Here is a 19688-nt window from a genome sequence, read left to right as displayed (position 1 = left end):
ATAACTTTTGCATATTATTATTTTTGTCTTTAATTATCTATTTTACAAACCTTAACTGATGCAAATGAGACTGCCGTCTCGGATTTCCTGAATGAGTCTCAATTGTTGGACAGTGGCTCTCACTGGGGTTCACTGGAGCCCCAAAGTCTGAGAATTGGATTTTGTCACAATTTTCAAACTGACATGTCAATTACTTCAATTTTCTTAATTTTTGATTGGGAGGTGGTGCTTTTAAAAACATCTTGCCAAACACGTTCTATTTTAGTAATTTCTTGATTGTAGAAGTCTGGCAGTAATCAGGCGTTGGTTTTACTAAAGAAACTGGAGTAAAAATCATGACCAATTCATTATTTTGTATGGCCGTGATTATAGTTACACATTGGGGCAAGTTGGGTTGAATAGAGAGTTTTCCTTATTTAAGGAAATCAATTTGAAGCACCAAAATACATCAAAGATCTGTTGTCATGCCAACCTTCCAGACCAGTTCTCGTCTACTCTGCATCCCCAGATCCAAACATGGAGAACTTGAACATCTTTGTCGGGTGTATGTAAACTTCTGACCAGAACTATGACACATACAGACATGAGTTCATTCAACAAAATACAATGTTGCAACACTGAATGGGGTCTCGGTTCTATGACAAGTCCTATAATTGTTGGGAATGCAGATTCGTGCAAGTCAAGAGGATTCTATGAAAAGCAACAACCTCACTACACAATGAAAGAGAAATGCATATGCCCATATGGCCTAATAAAGCATCCAGACTTTCTGTGAACAACATGGAAACAGATGACTGCAGGAAGTGACAGATGCGTAAACAGAGAGGAGCTTAAAAAAATAAGAAGTGGGGGAAATGTGGAAATGTCTTTATAGGAAACCCAATAAAAAGACAAAAGAGCACAACAGCATCCACAAAATTCAGTTTGTATGTAGATGGGTTGTTACGCTATGCATGAAATGAATCTTACTCGAATGGATCCGAGATTGCTTCGATATGCCACAAACAAGTCTCTATCAGGTAGCAGTTTGCTTTATACCACACTAAAAACAAGAGAAATCGAGTTGTTTTTGTACGACTAAAGGATTTTAAACACTAAACAGTTTTGATCATAACTACAAAATGATCAGTTCTCTTTCAGGGATGAATTGTCTGGTTTAAATTGACATGTTGGACTGAAAACCGAGTTGCTAGGGTAATTAACGCAGACTTTGGGGGTAGAAATAATAAGATGGGATTAGATGGAACTCATTGCCCTCCGAGAGCTTTCCCCATTGTTCAATTAACTTTGCAAATAACCTGGATAGATTAAAAGAACGCAGCAAAATTCATTTTCCACACGCGGAGGAATACTTTATGAATTATGCAACAATGACAACAATGAAAAAAAAAGCGTATATGCCAGCACATTGGATGCTTATTGTGTAGGAAGCATGATCTACACAGGAGCTCAAAGCAAAAGAAAAAGACGCATTTTTCTCGGCTGAAACCACATATTGCTTTCTCCTCCATTTCTATCCGTCTTTGGCACACCACGGCTCCTTTAACCTTCTACGTCTGGAACTCAAATGAGAAATTTAGTCGCTCACCCTGGGAACCAGGCTCATTAAAACATATTGGGCTTCCACTCATACTTTTTTGTATCCAGGCCATGAATATGCATTATTCATGGTTAGGACATCATCGCTCTCATTGTGCTCCCGCCGAACGCCGCGTTTCAACCCAGGGCCACAAAATCTAACTGTGTAAAGTGCACTTTCAGAGTCTAAGATGGAGATTATCTTTTTAGCCACAGAAACATTTGGAAACTTGCATATTTTCTAGATTTAAGCAGCTGGTCAAAGTGAGCAAAGTTTCAATCAAAATATCCACCAACACAAAGCAAAATTGTGAATTTTTGAAGCACATTAATGTGCTGGCACTTCATTTTTTCCACATTTTGTGTGACAGCCTTATTCCAAAATTGTATTAAATCAACATCTTTCCACAAAATTTGACACACAAATAACCCATTATAACATGGAAATAAGTTTTTTCTGAAAATTGATGAAAAATAGAGAAAACAAGAAAATACATTTTAAATAAGTGCTCACAGCATTTACCATGAAGCTCAAAACTGAGCTGCTTCTACATCTTAAATGAAGTTCGCCTGTGGTAAATTTAGCTGATTGGACTGAATTTGGAAAGGCACATGCTCACCTAAGTAAGAATCCACAATTTAAAATTAAATTAATGTGTGACATAAAGTAATCTGGACTGTAGAAATCAGAGGAGCTGTTTTAAGTTTGTGAAAAAGTGGACAATTTTCATCGATTCCAGCTCTAGAATCAGTTCTATAGTCTGTTTACAAAGTTTAAAAACATCCTCCAACTAAATAAAAATATGAAATCATTTTTGATAAATGTCTGATCTGCTGACAAATACCTTCCTCAATGGGAGCTGGACAGCCATTTGTCGAACTTTTCAGCTACAACAGCACGTGTGTACCTGCCAGTCAGGGATCCAGGTGGTGTGTCTGCAAATGTTTCCCTGCAAAACAAACAAACAAAAAAAAACAAGCGAAACATCAAACAAAGATAATGCAAAAAGAATGAAGAGGATTATTTGAGCTTCATTTGTGGGTTGTCTCTTCAAAAGAAACGCACCTCGACAGATACAGAACCTGTCTGAACTTCTGCGGGGAGACGCATCATTTTCTCCTCAGAAGTTTGTAAAGGCCATCAGGATAAGGTTGGCGGGGTAGTGTGACAGCATCTGGGCATCGTCTTCACCACTGTAAATAGAAAAACAAAAGGAAAAAACAAACAGAACTAGTGTAGAGATTGAGATTCTGAGGAAAAAAACTGAATGAGTTAAAAGCAACGATGGTTTTTATTTTAAACACAATCCAAAGCATTACATTGTCAGGAGTCTCAAACGACAATAAATGTCATGCGTCCTAAATGTTGAGAATTTCTTCATCCACTGGAAAAAATGTATAATGAACTATGTTGCTAGCAGACAAGTCAGCTATAGCCAGCTTTTCCTTTAAAGAAAAACTTTTTTCTCAAGCTAAATGGGTCAATGACAAGGTTTCTCAAAGGCATTTTTAATCTATTTTTAAAAATGTAATTTATAGCATATATTTGAGTTTGTAACAATATTTTTAAGGATCATTATTTTTTACAAAAGATAGCACAGTTAAACGTGTAAAACTTGTATCCCTAATGTTTTGCAGGTAACTTTAAACATATTTAAACATGTTCATAAATCTTTACACTGGTTGTTCCACCATGGCAAGTTGACCAATCAACATATGAAATAAAAGTCGGTCAGACGAGTTCCTTTTACTCATTTCCAGGATTATTTTTTAATTTCATTTCACAACATATTTCTGAAAATGTTAGTCAGGCATATAAACAGCCTCATCATTTTTGGACTAGTAAAATGTAGGTAATCAGCTGTCAAACATATGTTCAAGTACTGTTGTCATAACCACTGAAGTAGCATATTTTATAGGTATTTGTTTAGATGGTGTCACCACCTTATATTTTAAAGTAGAGAAATTATGGAAATATTTTAATAGAATAAATCTATATTCATACTAAACTTCTTTAAAACTTGATTGTATTTTTAACTTGCTGATTAAACTACAGAAATTGTGATACTCCACTCAGCCACAGTAATAATCAACGCATATAAATGATCTAAATATCTGTGTAGGATGTCTACTATTGAATGGTTTGTGATACTTTCTGTAATTGTGGACTTAAAATGAAGTCAGTACACAGAACGGGGAGTTAGCTGCTGCTGCTAGCACAAAAACATTAAACAAACCAGAGCCAACAGGGAATGATTAAAAAAACAGCAACTCATGTAGTCGTCTGTTTACAAATTAAAACTCAGTTTAAAAAAGTCCAAATTCACATTTTGTTCCGTTTAATACATCCGCTGATAGCACACCAAGCAACTTCGGTTTAAAGCTTCACAAACAGCTGACCACTCTCTGCTCCGTAGTGAACAGCTCATGTGTTTTAAAGTATTTACGGTGACAATTTTCCGTAAAAAGGAAAGCTATTTTCATCCATTTTTACTCTCAAAGTCTAAGCTCACCTCGCAAAATTCCTGCTTTTGAAAATTAGCTCGTCGTTTTCTCTCACAGCAGTTTTTTTTTTTTTTTTCCTGAACTCTGTCATGTTTTAGACGCGTCTCTACAACTGCACACCTGGCGTAAATGAAGCACACAGAACAATACTTTCCAACTGTTTTCCTCCTCCGTTTAAATGGCCAAAACTTGTATTTTTTAAGGTCCCACCAGCTGTAAAACAATAAAAAAATATTTCCTTTTGGGAAATATGAGCAAAAAGTTAATGCTGCACACCATCTTGCTCAGACTGTGTAGGGTACAGTTGTTAGTAACTCGCAAGAGTGGAGCCCCCTGTCGGTGGAAGGTAGATGCTACGATTTCTTGATTCTTGCTAAGTTTCATGTGCACACACACACACATATATATATATATATATTTTTTTTTTTTTATTAAAACATTTTCCAGTTTTTCTAGCACTCAAGAGCAAACAAATGCCTTAAAGTTACACAAGTTAAAAATGTTATATTTATGCACTTAAGCTAATTTTAAACTTAACGTTTTATAAATAGAAATTAATTTGATTTTGTTTTCAGATTTTTCTCTGAATTTTGCCACCTGTTTATATCATATTTGACCCAAAGAAGTAATGGCTGTGTAAATTTGCACTATTTTGATCTGCTTAGAAAAAAAAAAAAAGAAAAACTTGGCCTACATGTGCACAAGTTATTTTTTTTTTATTTCCTTTGAAATGTATCCATTTAAATCTAATGTTTGCATGCAGTGAGCATGTGAAGCCAAAGTCAAATTCCCAGCTTGTCCACACAAACTTGAACACTGAAGCCGATTCTGAATCCAGCTATAGGCTAATTCTCCGACTTATGACAAAAAGAAGAACTATGTATGGAAATGAGACATTTGGAAGTAAAATGCAAATTATATGTAAAAATGCTTAGGTGTGAATTCAAAAAAATTATAGAATACCATCTGGATGTAATTTCCAGTCAAGAGAAAAGAGAACCTTCAATTTTATGCCCAACAACCTGATATTTTTACCTCTTTCAAGGGATTCAAATTTCAGTCTTTGCTCCGACACAAACTCCTTAATCAGCAGAATTTTTGCTACTGTACTGAAACAAATGGAGTTGTGGCTACTTTGTTTTGCTGCAAAGGAGTCTTCCTTTGAGTACATGTATCAGAACATATGCCACTCTAGTGTATTTCAATTTGTTGTTTGTTCTTAAAAGCTCATCAGAAAGATTGCTCCTACAGGAAGTACTAATTATATAAACTCAAGCTGCCTGTTGTCCCTAATTCTGCTCCATCATGCCAACAAGCCCGAAGGGGAAGAAAAGTCTGTCGCAACAGCCTTTAAGAAAGTGCCAGATGGTTTCTGAGAACATCACACACCAATGTGACAATGCGCATCAGCTGCACTGTTTTCCGCATTCGGGCAAATAAGTAAACAAAATTTAGTCAGTCAGTTAATCACTTCTGTGCCTCATAGCTGCGCGATATCTTCATTCCCCCCTCTAAAGACTCCAAAGCTCTTTGTTACGGTCAGCACTGAGCGTGAAGTTTGCATATTTCCATCGTTTTTTTTAACGAGATAATCTGGACACCGGCACAAAATAAGCTCCCCTTGCCGCGGCTCATTTGTCACCCTGATCTTAATCTAGCAGCCAAGTCGTCTTCCTGTGTGGGCCGCTCTCAGCTGCAGGCCAACAACTCCAGCTGCCATGAGGGGCCGTTTTGGCACACGGCTTCAAAAAAAACTGAAGGAGTCACTTTGGATAAGGCCAGACTCATACAGACGCACAATAATTCCTGATTACGTTTCTCTTCTCCGCATAGTCTGGCATCATTACGCGCTCCCGCTTGAATACTGCGGCACTTTGCCACACATAATGGTCATCAGTTGTGCCTGTGGTTTAATCACTAAAATTTGTCTCCTAATTTGCCCACAAGCGTCTGGTGTTGATGTAATGAGAGGGACATGATGTTCCTGTGGTCGTGAAATATGCCACCAGAAGTTAAAAAAAAAAAAGAGAGAGAGAGAGAAACCTAATATTAAACAAGAGGTTTGTTCTCATTTTATTTGCTAAACACAAAGTAAATGTTAAATCGAAGGGGTAAGGATACCACAAAAAAAAAAAATCTTAAAGTTGTTTTCAGTTCCATGCAGGTACCCTTAAATAAAATCCGGTACAACAAGTTCCCTTCAGAAATCATTTAGCTACTAAGCACAGTCCCACTTACGATCAATTAAAACGCTCTGAAAATTCAAAGTGGGCCACAAATACCACCCCGCCAGCCAAACCGACGGTAATAATCCGAGAAGCAGCTGGTATTAGTCTGGCCTCTGTGGAAGACTCGTGAGGAAAAATTCGATTGGATTCAAAAATGCTCTAATCCATCCCAAAGCGACATCAAATGTCACAGCCAAGCATCTCCAAAGAGCCATTGTGGTTGACGATGCTGTGGGCGGGAGGGATTTCTGGAAGCAGTCAGTCTTCCAATTAATCTGTACAGGCCTCTGACTGAAGACCGTTGCTGCACGACAAACGGCTCACATTCTGGGAAACTGAGATTATATTTCACTGTAAAATTTCCTAGATGACACTCAGTTGATGAGAACTGCTAACCCACCTCATTTGCTTTTGCCATCCCCCTTCAAATCTGCCTGACTGCATGGTAAGAGATGTTGGAGTTGGGGATGTGATCCTCACCCATAAGCCCTCCTTCTCAACTCCTCTGGGATTTGGGGTCGTAGGTCATGTATTATTTGAACTTTTGAGATGCTAATCATCTAGTCCAAGTTGTAACAAAAACACATCCTAGATCCACAACATCCAAAACCAAAACTCTCTTTCTGATTGTCACCCCGACTCACTATTTAGACATCCACTCTCAAAATGTAAACACTCTCTAGTCAAAGCATACCTTGTCAGACTTTTTTTCTTTTTTTTTTCAGTTTTTCCATCCCTTATCAATGGTTTGGTTATTGTCACGGCAGACTCGTGTTTGGTTTTTCCCGTTGTTTCCCTCGCCGCCTCAGCAGTACGCTTTAGTTTAGTCAAATAAAAGATATTTGTTTTGCTCTCCATCTGCCTCCGCCGAGTCGCCTTGAACAGTTCCCTCCGACGCATAGATGCATCCTGTGACAGACGTCAAGGAACATTGACAAACTAGCAGTACAGCATTGGGGGTGGGGAGGGGAGACGTGATTGGTGGTGTCTCTCAAAATCCGTGCAGCTGGAAGCCCAGAATGCGAGGCGTCTCTGTTGCTGTCTCACAATCAGTATCTCCCTTGGACAGTGTCAGATTGATTCTCTCCAATCAATTCCAATTACTGGTTGCTCTTTTTTTTTTGTTGTTGCTTTCTGCTTGGACGATTGTTCTTAAACGTCTAAAGAAGAACAAACGAGAAAAAGTCTTGCTGAGTTAGCAACCTGCTCATTTAGAAGGGACAGACCTAAAGGCGTTTGGAGTTTGGGTATTTAGTGAAATTAACCTTGCTTAATTTGAATTCGCCGAAGCTAAAAACACCTTTAAAAAATGCATAAATCACAGGGGGTTAACCTAGTGGCAGTCACTGCTAGCAAAACCCACATTTATTTTAAATCTTTGCAACATCATCTTAGCAATTAGGCCTCAGCTTAAGAGCAAACCTGTCAATCAAACTGCTTTTAGCAGAGCCACGGATTAGACGTTTTTTCTTGAAGTTTGAGTAGGAGCTGCTCTTTTTTTCTTTCTCCTTGGTCTTTTAATGCCTCAGCGTTTCGTGGTAATTAGTCGGTTCTGTGGCCGCGAACAGATAAGAAAAGCAAAAAATAAAACACGTTTATGTCGAGAAATGCCAAACAATGACAGGCTTGTGTGGCAGCTGTAATCAAATATAGGCAAATGTCAGATTCCTGAGAGCAGATGGAAAGCAAAAAAAAAAAATCTACTGATTTGTTTGCTATTTATAGCCAACAGAGATTTTTATCTTGCTACAGATTTTATATGGGCACAAATTCACTCCTTTTATCTGTACAGTGTTCCACAAATGAAATGTATTTGATGATCTGAAAAAAAAAGAAAGAAATAAAAACACCTTTTCCTGCTTTTTAGGGTTTTGTGTTTCCTTCCCTCCAGGTCACGCAGCGTCCTGCCAGAATCTGAGGCCTCGAACTCCTGTCAGGATCTGCGGATGTAAACAACTCAATAGGCTGACAAGAGCTCAGCCTCCTGCAATAACACTGCTGCGCTTTCCCACTGCTCCATTTGCTTTCATGTTCCTATCTTAAGAGTATGTCTACTCTTAGCAAACAGCAGAAAAAAAAAATAGATAGTTGAGGGATGCAGAGATGGAGAATTTTCTTCCAGTGCTGGTCCCACAGTTCCCTCCTCCCCATGAACTTCAAAGGGCTGTAAGTGAAACTTTCTGACATCTTGATGTCGAATTTACCTTTATGGTAGAAGACAGAGAAGCTCCACCTATCTCCATCTTCAATCACTCACTGATTAGGTCAAAAGAAAAAAAAAAAAAAGATTTTTCCAGCTAATGTGCTTCCACTGTATCACTCAATGACAAACATTTGACATCTGCTAACCTACTTCATTGGATTGAGTCTGAGTCGTTGCCATGGTTTTAAGAGGCTCGGTTCGAGCTGCATAATTTTAGTCGCCCATACAGTGGACCATAACGTTTCGGAGCATTTACCTTTACCTCAATGTCTGCTTTCATCCAAAGTGGCCATTACTCAAACCTACCAACAGTGACAATGCAATCTGTGTCTGGAGCTCTACTTGCTTTATTTCTGCACCGGATTTCCAAAGCAAATTGCGCTAAATACAAGCCGGAGAGAAACAGCTTCAACAGACAGCACCGATTTTAGCATGCATGAAGAAAGAGGCTTTCTTTAAGCTTTAACTGGACTGGCATGTAGCTTCAATTGAATCACTCCAGAAATATGTTGTTTGTGATTTCAATCAGTGCTCAGAAAATTTAGCCGCATAAAGGAAATTAAGACCTCACGAGAAGAACAAGTCAGTTCTTCCATCTGTAACTGACTTTTTATTGTGCTGCTATCAGTGCAGGATGTTGCTGTTTTCCCTCGTTTTACAATTATCCGCAGCTTTAAATAGTCTGGTTCTTTAAAGGGACAAACAGCATTAGTCATCGTGAATGCCAAGCATCTTGTACTGGCTGCGGTTTACAGGAATAGACATAAATATGGGCAGACGTTCCCCCAAATCAGAGGAGCTCCAACTCCATCTCTTAAGATCCAGTTCTTAAGCTAGCATCTTGCAACTTGTAAATGCATTCCAGCACCAACACCTGAATAAATTGAATTTCCGAAATACTTTTTTTTTTAGTTCTTGGCAATCCACAAGGTATTGGTTTGGATTTTGAGTGTGACGTTAACTAAAGTAAGTCATTGCTTTAGATGTTGTTCCGGATTCTTCTGTGACTTCCTGGATGCTTTTTGTATTCACTGAAGTCCTTATGCAATATATATAAAAATATGTTTTGTAATCTGAAACATTTAAATGAGACAAAAAAAAAAGAAGCAAAAATAGAAGGAACCAATAAGGGAGGAAACACTTTGTTTCATGTGTTGTATTCTTACTTTTTGGATTTCCAATAACAATCGAAGTGAACAAAAATAAATGCGAAATTAAAAATATCACTCCATTTCGAGAATTTGTATACAATGTAAGTTTGTTTTTTTTTGTTTTTTTTTAACAAAATTGCTGAGATAACTTTTAAATGGTACTCTAATCTACTGAGATGCAACTACACAGCAGTTTCTAGCTTATTTTTGAGAACATGGGGTGTTAGATAGTGCGCTGCATCTCGTTCGCTCTCTGGTCTCAGCATGATTTGGTGGCTCAAAAGGGAAAAGCATTTGTTACCCACAGGCCAAGCTGATTGGACTAGCTAATCAAAAAAAAGAAAAAAAAAAACGCAACTGATGAATCACAAAATTTAGACGTCTGCTCGTCCTGATACAAGATTTTGTTCTTCCTCCCTCCCCCCTTTTAGGCCCTTCACTAAGACACACTGTCACTTAATTTAAGCTCCGCAGCCTCTCAGAAATACAGTTCATTTCAAAAGCGATGTATGATTAGCTCTGGCCGCCACAGTCCTAATTGAAATGAGTTTGGGCCGTGCAGCAGGGGAGCCGGGACCGGGAGGGGAGGAAGGCGCAGCTGCGTCGGCCCGGTTCTATTGGTCAGAAAGCAGTCGCTCGTCCCTTTTCACTCAGCAGCCTAATGATTTTTTCGCCGTTATTGGGATTGCTGATAAGGTCTTGTGAGGGGAGAGTTTGAGCAGAGCAAATTAGCAAAGACCACGCTGGCACACATCCGACTACAAAGCAACCAAAGTTCTCGCTAATTCACAAGCAAAGGAAAAAGAAAAGAAAAAAAAAAACTAAATGGGGATCAAGTTAATTTGCACCTCGATGCTGCTGAGCTGCAACTCGCCCTCTTCTATTTACCCATTCGATTCGACTCGTGTTCCACCGCGGCACCCGTACATAAAAGCAGCTCCGAACTACAGTTCAGCGGCGTCAGATATTGTGAACAACTCGAAAGCACGGCCGCAAAAAGTGTGTGAAAAGCCCTGAAGTGCCTTCGCAGTGTCAGCACAAGACACCCAACCCTTTCAAAAAAAAAAGAAAAAAAAAGACATTTTTCTCCCTGTTTAGACTCAAAGAATCAGAGGCTCGCTCGGCTGCCGCTTCAGGTCTGTTTCTACAGCACAGCCTCTGCAGAAAGGAGGAAGCGATTGAACGAGGCTCATGTCGTCGGATTCTTGCAACGAAGATAGAAAACACTACTGAAGCCCCAGGTGGACGCACTAACAATAACAATAACTGGGGGGGGGAATGGATACAATGGCGACACCCTGTTTCGATTTGATTTGCAAATCATCGGTCGCGCCGTTTTGCTGCTGCCAGTGGCTAATTATTATTCACACTTGGGGGACGACAATGTGTCATCTTCCATTTGCTGGAGGATGAGGGCGATATGGCTCAAAATGCATGTTTTCCTCGCGAGCGGGAGCCGGTGTTTCGCCGGAGGCCCAAACATTTCACTGGCGCCTCATTCCGGTAGCTCAAGAAAACCTCCGGGCCTCGTTTTTTGCTATGCGTGTAATTGATATGCTGCGAGGGACGCGGCACTGTAAGCTCTTTCAGTTGTATGCCGCTGGATTGTTCAATCTCAAAGGATTATCAGAGTTACATTTCATTAGGAGATATCGCAGTTGGGAGAGGATATTTCTGCTTCTTTTGAGGTTTCGCGCTAATAAATCACGCCAGGAAGGGTAAGGAGTGCAAAACAGAAGGATGATCCATTCTTTGTTATCTCTTTGGCTCCGCGGTCCGGTCCGAACTGGAAACTCCCAAGAACAAAGGAGATATCATCACACATCGGTCGGTTAACTGGGTAATTTATTATACCTGAAAGTAACTAGAAATCCAAGCGGAACTGATAAGATAACCGAGTGAAAAGCAATTTGAAAATTCCTCCTAAGGGATGTTTTCCACTGTTGGAATGTGTGCTGGAAATCATGTGTCTGGAAAAGCTGGGGAGCTGGTTGCTCCGGGGCCGTCAACTGGTGCGATCCAGCTGACGACGTGACGTGCCGCCGATGCCTCAAGGGGGGACAGGTGGAAGCTCAAAGCTGGCTTCCTGTTTCTTGTGGGATCTTGATCCAAGAGGGACCAGAAGCAGCGTGACACCAGTGTTTGGACAAGATGACGGGAAAAATGTGTAGTGATGTGCATTGGCTCGGTTAGATACCTCTGTAACTAGCCAGCAGGATTGAACCAAAGTAAGATTTATAGTTTATATTTATAGGGAAATTGTAGCTTGATCTTAACCTTATGTTTTGATATTCTATCTGTGAGATTTGTTTGTTGTTCTTTCTGTCAAAAAAAGAGGAGGAAAAAAAGACATTTCAATTTCATTTTTTGGCTTTTTATTTTAGTTTTCATAAACAAAAATTGGTCAAGTAGAAAGACAAACAACTCCAGAGACGACTACGCCTTCGACTCTTCTGAGAAACATCTTCACACTGGATTACGTATTAGACGCAAAAATAACTTTGTCACAACATGCAGTTAATCCCATGGCGTGAATCAACAAGTCCCTGCACTCTATAACCCCTCAGGTGTGCATCAACTGTCTGCTTTACATACACAGCAGTAGGACAAACTCTGTAAGAAATTGTTTAAATAACTTGGACAAAGAGTTATTTTTAGTAACGTTTCCCCTAAAGGTAAATATCGGCTGAGTGTGTTGCGTTTCTCTCTGGTCCCTACAGACCTTGTAGGTTGAACCATGGGCGTAGGTTTGGGTAGGGACGGTAGGGACATGTCCCGACCAATATTCACGGGATATGAAAAAGTCCCGACCAATTTTTGCCATATTGGCTCAAAGAACGTGGATCTACGATCTTTGATTAGCTGCAAAAGGCGGCGGCTAGCTGGGCACACGCGTCTCCTTCTGAGTCTCCGAGACCATGTCGCCACCAAAAAAGAAAAGGACAGACATTAGAAGTTATTTCGCTACGTCGGCTGTAAGTACAGTGAGTGGACCCATAAGTTAGATATCTATCACGCAACGCATTTGTTGTAAAGTCCGGTGTTTAGTAAGGTCAGCACTGAACGTGAGGTAGAATAGGTCTGTTAATTATGAAATATTTTTTCACATAGGATGCTCAGACAGCAGAGCAAGGGGCAGAGCAGAACGATGGAGAGGTGGCTGGAGCTTCAGGGCTCCAGGTGAGGTGTTAGTTCTCAGATATGAAATATACTGTGAAATTATCTCAGTATGACTGTATCTGGTTGTATACACAAGATGTATGATATGGTTATGGTTGGGGGGAGGGGTTATTAAGCCAATGTGGTTTCCGCCCCCCTTCTCAAAAATGTTCGGTGCTCTTGGGCATTTCACTGTGCTGCCGGGGGGGGGAGGTCAAGGTCCCCACCAAAACTTAGACCGAACCTACGCCCTTGGGTTGAACTCACAGTCAACAACAACTTGCATGCACAAATCCATCTTCACCAGGTGCTGCTGTTAAATAAGAAAAAGAAAAAAATAATCATGTACTTACATAATGGTAGTCACGTTGAAACTAACCAGACCTTGCGAAAGGTCCACAACTCCCTCAATCACTTGAAAAAGCAATGTTAGCCCTTGAACTTTTTCACATTTGGGAATGGTACAAACGACTTAAAAGTGTTTTATGAAGCATAAAGAAAACATTTAATGGGTTTTTACAAATTGGCGTTTGAAAAGTGTGGCATATTCAGCCTCCCTTGGCCTTCCACATCAACATCCACAGCAAACTCTAATAAAATACAAAAAGTCACAAGACCAATTAGTTTGACAGCTGTCATGTCAACCTGGTGATGGCACTCTCTAGTCTTCTTCTCTGACTGATGCTACTTGCCTGGCTGCTGTGTGTCTACCATTAAAATCCCAACAAATCCATTGAATTTTATGGTTTTTCAATGACAAAATACAAATCAGTGCATTTGCTTTTACAGCTGATTGTAAACCAACGTAGCATTGCAGTCTACTAGCTCAGGCAATTTTATTTGCCTTGTCATATATTTAGGCATCTTGACCTGCGTTTTGACCGAAATGCTCACCAAACTCGCTCCTGGTATCCCTCCTTCCTTTTTCTTTTTATGTAACTCCTTAAGACTCCCCAAAGACTTGTGTGCGTGAGCAGTAAGGGGTTGGATGACGCATCAGAATTTGCTGCCTCCGTAAATAGATGTTGCTATGGAAGTCACGGCTCAAAAGGTAGCACAATACTTACTGTTTTTCATTATAACAATGCATAATCAAAGAACCCACCTACAGAATCACATGTTGTATGGCCTTATGGAAATAAATCTGGGGAAACCAGGCCTCCACTTAGTCAGTTGTCTCTTTCATTCTGTCTCCCACAGTCATCCAGTTTCACCCGCTTAACTGCTGCTGTCACTAATACCTCGACTGACCCGTTTTGGGAAACAATGTTCCGATATAGGTGTTTTTGGAATTTAGCGAGGCTCTAAATTTAGTTTTCAGTAGGTTATTTTTCTACCTCTCCCAACTCCTTCGTTTTTATTCTAATCAAAGGAAATTGTTCCTTTGCTCAATTTATAAGAAGTGTCAAAATCTCCATAAAATGAGTCTAAAAATATTATTTTGCCTGCTGATCATTAAAGGAGCTTATACTTGGGCATCCTATTTTTTACTCCTATCTATATCTCCGCCTTATCTTTTCTTCTTTTATCTACTGTCAAAAGCAGGAGTCATTATTTTGCAACATGCCCTCGGTCCAGTTCTCCAGACAGTGGAAGAGCGGCTCAGAAGCAGTGCCTTACCTTCCACATCCGCACACACCTCTAATTGCCAGTGCCTGTCCTTTTCACTGAGTCATTAATACCATAATGCACTGTGACATCTGTCTTTGGGCCAGAAAGCAGAGCTCAGCTCGCTGTGGTCAGCTGTATGGACAGAAAACAAAACAAAAAAAAACCAGGAGTCTGCGATATCAAGGGGTGAGCTGTAAAACACATCCATCAGGGCTTTTACTTTAATCCTTTAGGTATCATCCCGAGACGGAGCAAATTATAGCCAGCCAAGTTGGATAAAATCAGAAAAACTCCCACTGAGATGCACTACTCTGAACGTAGGCAGGGGAAAATGCAAAAGCTCGTGTCCATCTGCACGCGTTCCTCTCCCGCTTCATGATTTACCCGGAGTGTGGGTGGCTTTCTTCACACATGGGCTTAATCAGACACCACCTGCGAGAAAAGGATGCAGCAGGAGAACTTTTTGCATAGCGTCTGCTCCAACTCGCATGGGCTTTTCCACATTTTGCAACGTCGCAGCGCGGTTCATTCCGACATGAATATGAAGTGGAAAGGAGAAGATGTATTTTTACAAAAATAAAAAACAACTGTGATATGCATTTGGATTTAAAACCCCTTTTACTACAGTACCCCACAAAAAAAAAAAGTCCAGTGGAGCCAACTGGTGCAAAATAAACGAGGGAGAATGTGGTTACTGGATGACTTGTTGTTCCCTCCACAAATCTGACCGCGTTGCAGGACAGAGGCAAGAAGACAGCCGCTAGAAGAAGAAAGCCTTGGACATGCACTTCCTCTGCAGTGACGGGGCAACTGGCCAGAGTGGAGTGGAAGATGGATGGAGACAATTGACTGAATACCTGGCAAAAAAGGATGCAAAAGACAAAAAAAAAAATAAGAAAAAAAAGTGGAATTTAATGTGCAAGCATATGAGCTGTGCTTCCATTACAAAAATGTGCAGAACTTTTTTGATATTCTAATGTCAAAAAACAAAACACAATTTCACAACTTCAACTGAATAAGAAAAGCAATTAGAGTCACATGTGAATAAGATTGTTGACGTGATAAAATATGGTTGTAAACATTGGCGTCTTATGACAACCTCCTTATATCATGCGTTCCGTTTTAGTCCGTCTTTCAACACTTTCAAATGACAAACTCAACTTTTGATTCACTGTGTGATACCGTGAGACCTCTGGTTGAACCAGCTGAGTGTTTATCCGTTTTACTGTAATAAAATGACTCTTAGACAGCGCCATGCTGGGACCCCAACAGAACATAATCAACATGGGTTATCTTGTAAAGGGACATTGGTGTACTGTGCTGAAAACCTAGACCTTTTATCATCTCCTCCATTCAATTAAACTAATTGACATTCACTTTCCATTTATAAATAAAATGAAAAACATTGTTTTCATTTCAAAAACGAACACACGACTAAACACGAAGCGGCTTCTTTTTCTCCTCAGCTCAGACGACGCCTGTCTGTTTTGGAGTAAGCTTCACGAGACATGCAGCAGTTGTTGCCCGTGTCTTGGATACGTCTGAGCGGTGGCTCTCGAAGCAGCGAGTCTTGTGGCAGTCCACGCCTAGAGAATCTTTCCGAAACCAGACTTTGCTACACAATCTTCTCAAGGGTTAGGGTTGTGTTTTTCAACCGGTTTTTCCTGCTGCTCAGCTTTAATGAGTTTGGATGCAGAACTCTTTGGAAAAAGTTGCTACCTTAGCAATCACCTTTTGTGACTTACCCTCGCTTGTGGAGGGTGTGAACACCTTTTTCTACTGCCTCTTCCCTGACAAAGACACTTAAGCCACTTTACAGATACTGCATGATTTATTGGTAACAGCTAGACTTAGCGGTATATTGCGCGCAAGCGATTCGATTGGCAGCAGACTGCATTCGATGATTTGGCCGCAGAATCAGCAACAAGACCGTAGAAGTTGGCGAGATGACGAGCTGCAAATCGGAAGCGTCAGCTGGATGGAGCAACTGGCAGCCCAATGGTACAAGCGCAGAACATCAGAGCTCTTCCCACAGGCCGCCCAAGTTCCTGCCCCGACTCATGCCGACTTTGTTTGGAACTCACTGCTAATAGAGAAGCAGACAGGCATCTAAAAGTTTTAAGGACTTTTGCATTTGAGGAAAGCAGTTTGAGAAAACTGAGGTGAAACTCAACAAGAGAGGAGGGGTTTCAGGCGTCACACTGCTAAGCCATGGAACGTATCGGAAATATTAAGAATTAATTAACTGAGACAGAAAATCAGTTTTCACATGCTAGTAAAATGTTAGACCAAAAAATAAGAAACTTTTTTTTTTTTTTTTTGCAATACATTTCCACTCACCACATGAAAGCAATTGTATTTAGTACGGGGGCAACTCAAGAAAACTTTATTTTGTCATTTCACATTTCCATACATACCCTGTTTGCCTCCTAAACAGCGCCACCCTTGGTGATAAGACAGTGCTACAGCTGAACTCAGGCTTGGAAGAGATTGCCCTTCCAGAATCTGAATTCCTTCAGAGTCCTCTCAGTGCTGTCTGACATAAACACACACCACTTCAGGATTAATAGTGAGCACAAACACAAGTGTGACTCAAATATTTACCTGCACGAAGGAAGAGGAGAAAAACAACATGCTGACCGAGGAGTTTTGTGTTTCTTAAAGGGACCCATTAGCTTTGATTGCAGCAGTAAACTGCACATCATAAGTAAGTATTTAGCTTAATGATCCAATTTACCCAGTGTCTGACGGCTAGAACACAGCAGACAGAGATGTTAGATGACTACTGTGGCATTTTATGGCTATAGAACTTGCTTCATCGGCCATCTGCTGCTCTACCTTGATTCATCCGACTCTGGTTGTGTTCAACTTTTCTTTTTTTTTTTTTCCAAACTCCATTGTTTGCTCTTTTATATGTACACATCGCAAGAGACAACTCCCTGGGTAATAACGCCGGGAGTCCGGTCGTGGAAGGGGGGAGGGGGGTATTTTTCTGCAGTGTTGGCACATTTCGCCAAAGTCTTGCAACACAAACTCTCAATAGACCTTGACATCCCCCCCTCCAGGCCTTTAATTTCAAACATATTAGGTTTTGGAGGAGAGGATAAAAGCAGTATAGTGCACTCTGGAGAAAATATACAAAGAAGTCTAAAAAGTGTTAAAAGGAAATCTTGACTTTTATGTAGCTTTGTTATGGAGCAAGATGGGACATTTTGTGCCGGCCGAAAACAATACCGATACTCCATCCAACTATACTGTCACCAAGGACAATTTTTCTCTGGTTTTCAGATTAAAATAAAGCAATCCACACTAATAAAACACTTAACGAAAAGGGCATTTTATATGATTTTTAAACGATATAAAATCCCATTTAAAAATAGAAAGAATATTCTTACAGACTGGAGGAAGAGTAAAAAGTAGACTCAGTCTATCTTGTACTATTACTTGTTTTAAAGCCTGGGACTTACCCACAACCCTGGGGAATATTGAAATAGGCTGTTATATTAAAAAGTACACTGGCACCCGCCATGTTGGAATAAAAACCAGAAGTGGAACAATTATTAAATTACTTCATTACACGCACAAAGATAAATGACCAACATATTGAGAGAAAGACGCACAAGAAATTGCCTTTTAAGTTTCCTTTGGAAGGAAATGATTAAAAGAATTGTTTTGTACTTCAGAGAGAATGTAGGATAGGGAAAAGTACAAAGAGTGGAGGAGCTTCATTAGCAGAAAGTTGCATTTATTTTTCATGATAAGGATCCCGAGAATCACTAAACCTTAGAAAGTTAAAGTAAAAAAAAAAAAAAAAGAAGAAGAAGAAGCTGAATGCAAACGGTAGTTATTTTTTCCGGTCGCTTATCCAGGATGCATTAGGCGTTGACATGAAATGACGGATAAGTGAAGAATCCCCGACTGCTCGCCCGACTATGAGTCTAATTGGTCTCCCATTTTAAAATCTATCAGGATAATGATGGCGAAAAAAAAAAAAAAAAGAAGAAAAAGCTGAATGCAAACGGTAGTTATTTTTTCCGGTCGCTTATCCAGGATGCATTAGGCGTTGACATGAAATGACGGATAAGTGAAGAATCCCCGACTGCTCGCCCGACTATGAGTCTAATTGGTCTCCCATTTTAAAATCTATCAGGATAATGATGGCGAAAAGAAAGTGCAACATTAAATCCTTTACTCTAATATATGAAATAAACAGCGGGAGGACATATTCGGCTGGAACACAAAAGATATTCATTCTAATCATAATCATAGCTATTATAGCAGCAGGGGTGGGCTTTAACCGGGATGCAGAACGTGACTAAGATGCATGCAACAACAAACCACTTACCAAGCCACATAATTATAAGAAAGTATGGCAGCAGGGGCAAGGACGTGATGGTTTTCCCTCTGTTTAGATATTTAAAAAACAAATTATCTAATAAAATGGAGGGTTGTGGTTTTTATTATTTTGAAATTAATATGAACCAATGGCTCCACGTTTGGTAACAATTTAGGGAAAGACCTTGTGAGAGTCTCTCTGCGTAATAACCCTGACTAGAGATATATTTTTAAACGCTGTAATTATTTTTAATCAAACGACTCCCTACTGCTCACTATAGCAGATGTAATAAAACACTTTTTTTAAAAATTTGGTTCCCACCCTTTGACTGTTGTTTTTCCGTGGAAAAAATAAATAAATCAATATATTCTAACTGCTGAGTTTATCGTCGACAGAAGGAAAGGAAATGAAAAGTAGCTTCCTGCTGGTAGAGAGCAGGCGGAAAAGTTTACTTTTTAAAACCTTTTTGTACCGATCCCTCGTAACAACTGTTATAATTTCCGCTCAGTGAAAACACAGGCTGGATTCCCATTTTGTTAAAAAAAAAAAAAAAGTAAGAAAAGCCTTTTTCTTCGCCGTTTCATCCCACAATTATTGCAACTTCCTTGGCAACTTTGGCTCGCAAGGTCTGGAAACTCTTACATTTTTAGCAAGTTGCATTTTTTTTTTTTTTGACTTCAACTGTTTCAATTTGTATGTTTGCAGTGGATTTGCATCAAAAAGATCTGCTGATCTTGAATTGGGCTGGAATATTTGACACAAAAGCGGGGTGGGGAGAAAAAAATATGAAAGCGAAGACAAAAGAGGAGACAAGAAGCAAAAAAAAAAAATGTAACATCTGCAAAGACTGCTGCAATAAATATTTCCATTTCGGTTTGCTTACTGAGCAAGCCCCAGAGTTACCCCACATCTTTCAG

General features: G+C 39.9%; 2 long non-coding RNA genes across 3 annotated transcripts in view; one reads left to right on the top strand and one right to left on the bottom strand.

Moving 5' to 3' along the window:
- The window catches only part of LOC107836783 (uncharacterized), a 107791-nt gene extending 103426 nt beyond the window's left edge, over positions 1–4365 (bottom strand). For both annotated transcript variants that reach the window (XR_001662739.1, XR_001662740.1), the window contains exons 1-3: positions 4092–4365; positions 2662–2772; positions 2424–2528 (exon numbers count right to left, since the gene is read on the bottom strand). This is a non-coding gene — a long non-coding RNA (uncharacterized LOC107836783). The remainder of the gene's footprint in view (positions 1–2423; positions 2529–2661; positions 2773–4091) is intronic.
- Positions 4366–12416: 8051 nt separating this feature from the next.
- On the top strand, positions 12417–12889 carry LOC107836773 (uncharacterized). Its single transcript, XR_001662726.1, has 2 exons — positions 12417–12640; positions 12777–12889. It is a non-coding gene; the product is annotated as an uncharacterized LOC107836773 (long non-coding RNA).
- The last annotated feature ends 6799 nt before the right edge of the window (positions 12890–19688 follow it).

This window comes from Poecilia formosa, unplaced genomic scaffold, assembly GCF_000485575.1.
Source record: "Poecilia formosa unplaced genomic scaffold, Poecilia_formosa-5.1.2 Scaffold83, whole genome shotgun sequence".
NCBI classification, from domain to species: domain Eukaryota; kingdom Metazoa; phylum Chordata; class Actinopteri; order Cyprinodontiformes; family Poeciliidae; genus Poecilia; species Poecilia formosa.
The sequence above is the reverse complement of the archived record's forward strand: the minus strand, read 5'-3'. Positions and strand labels throughout refer to the sequence as shown.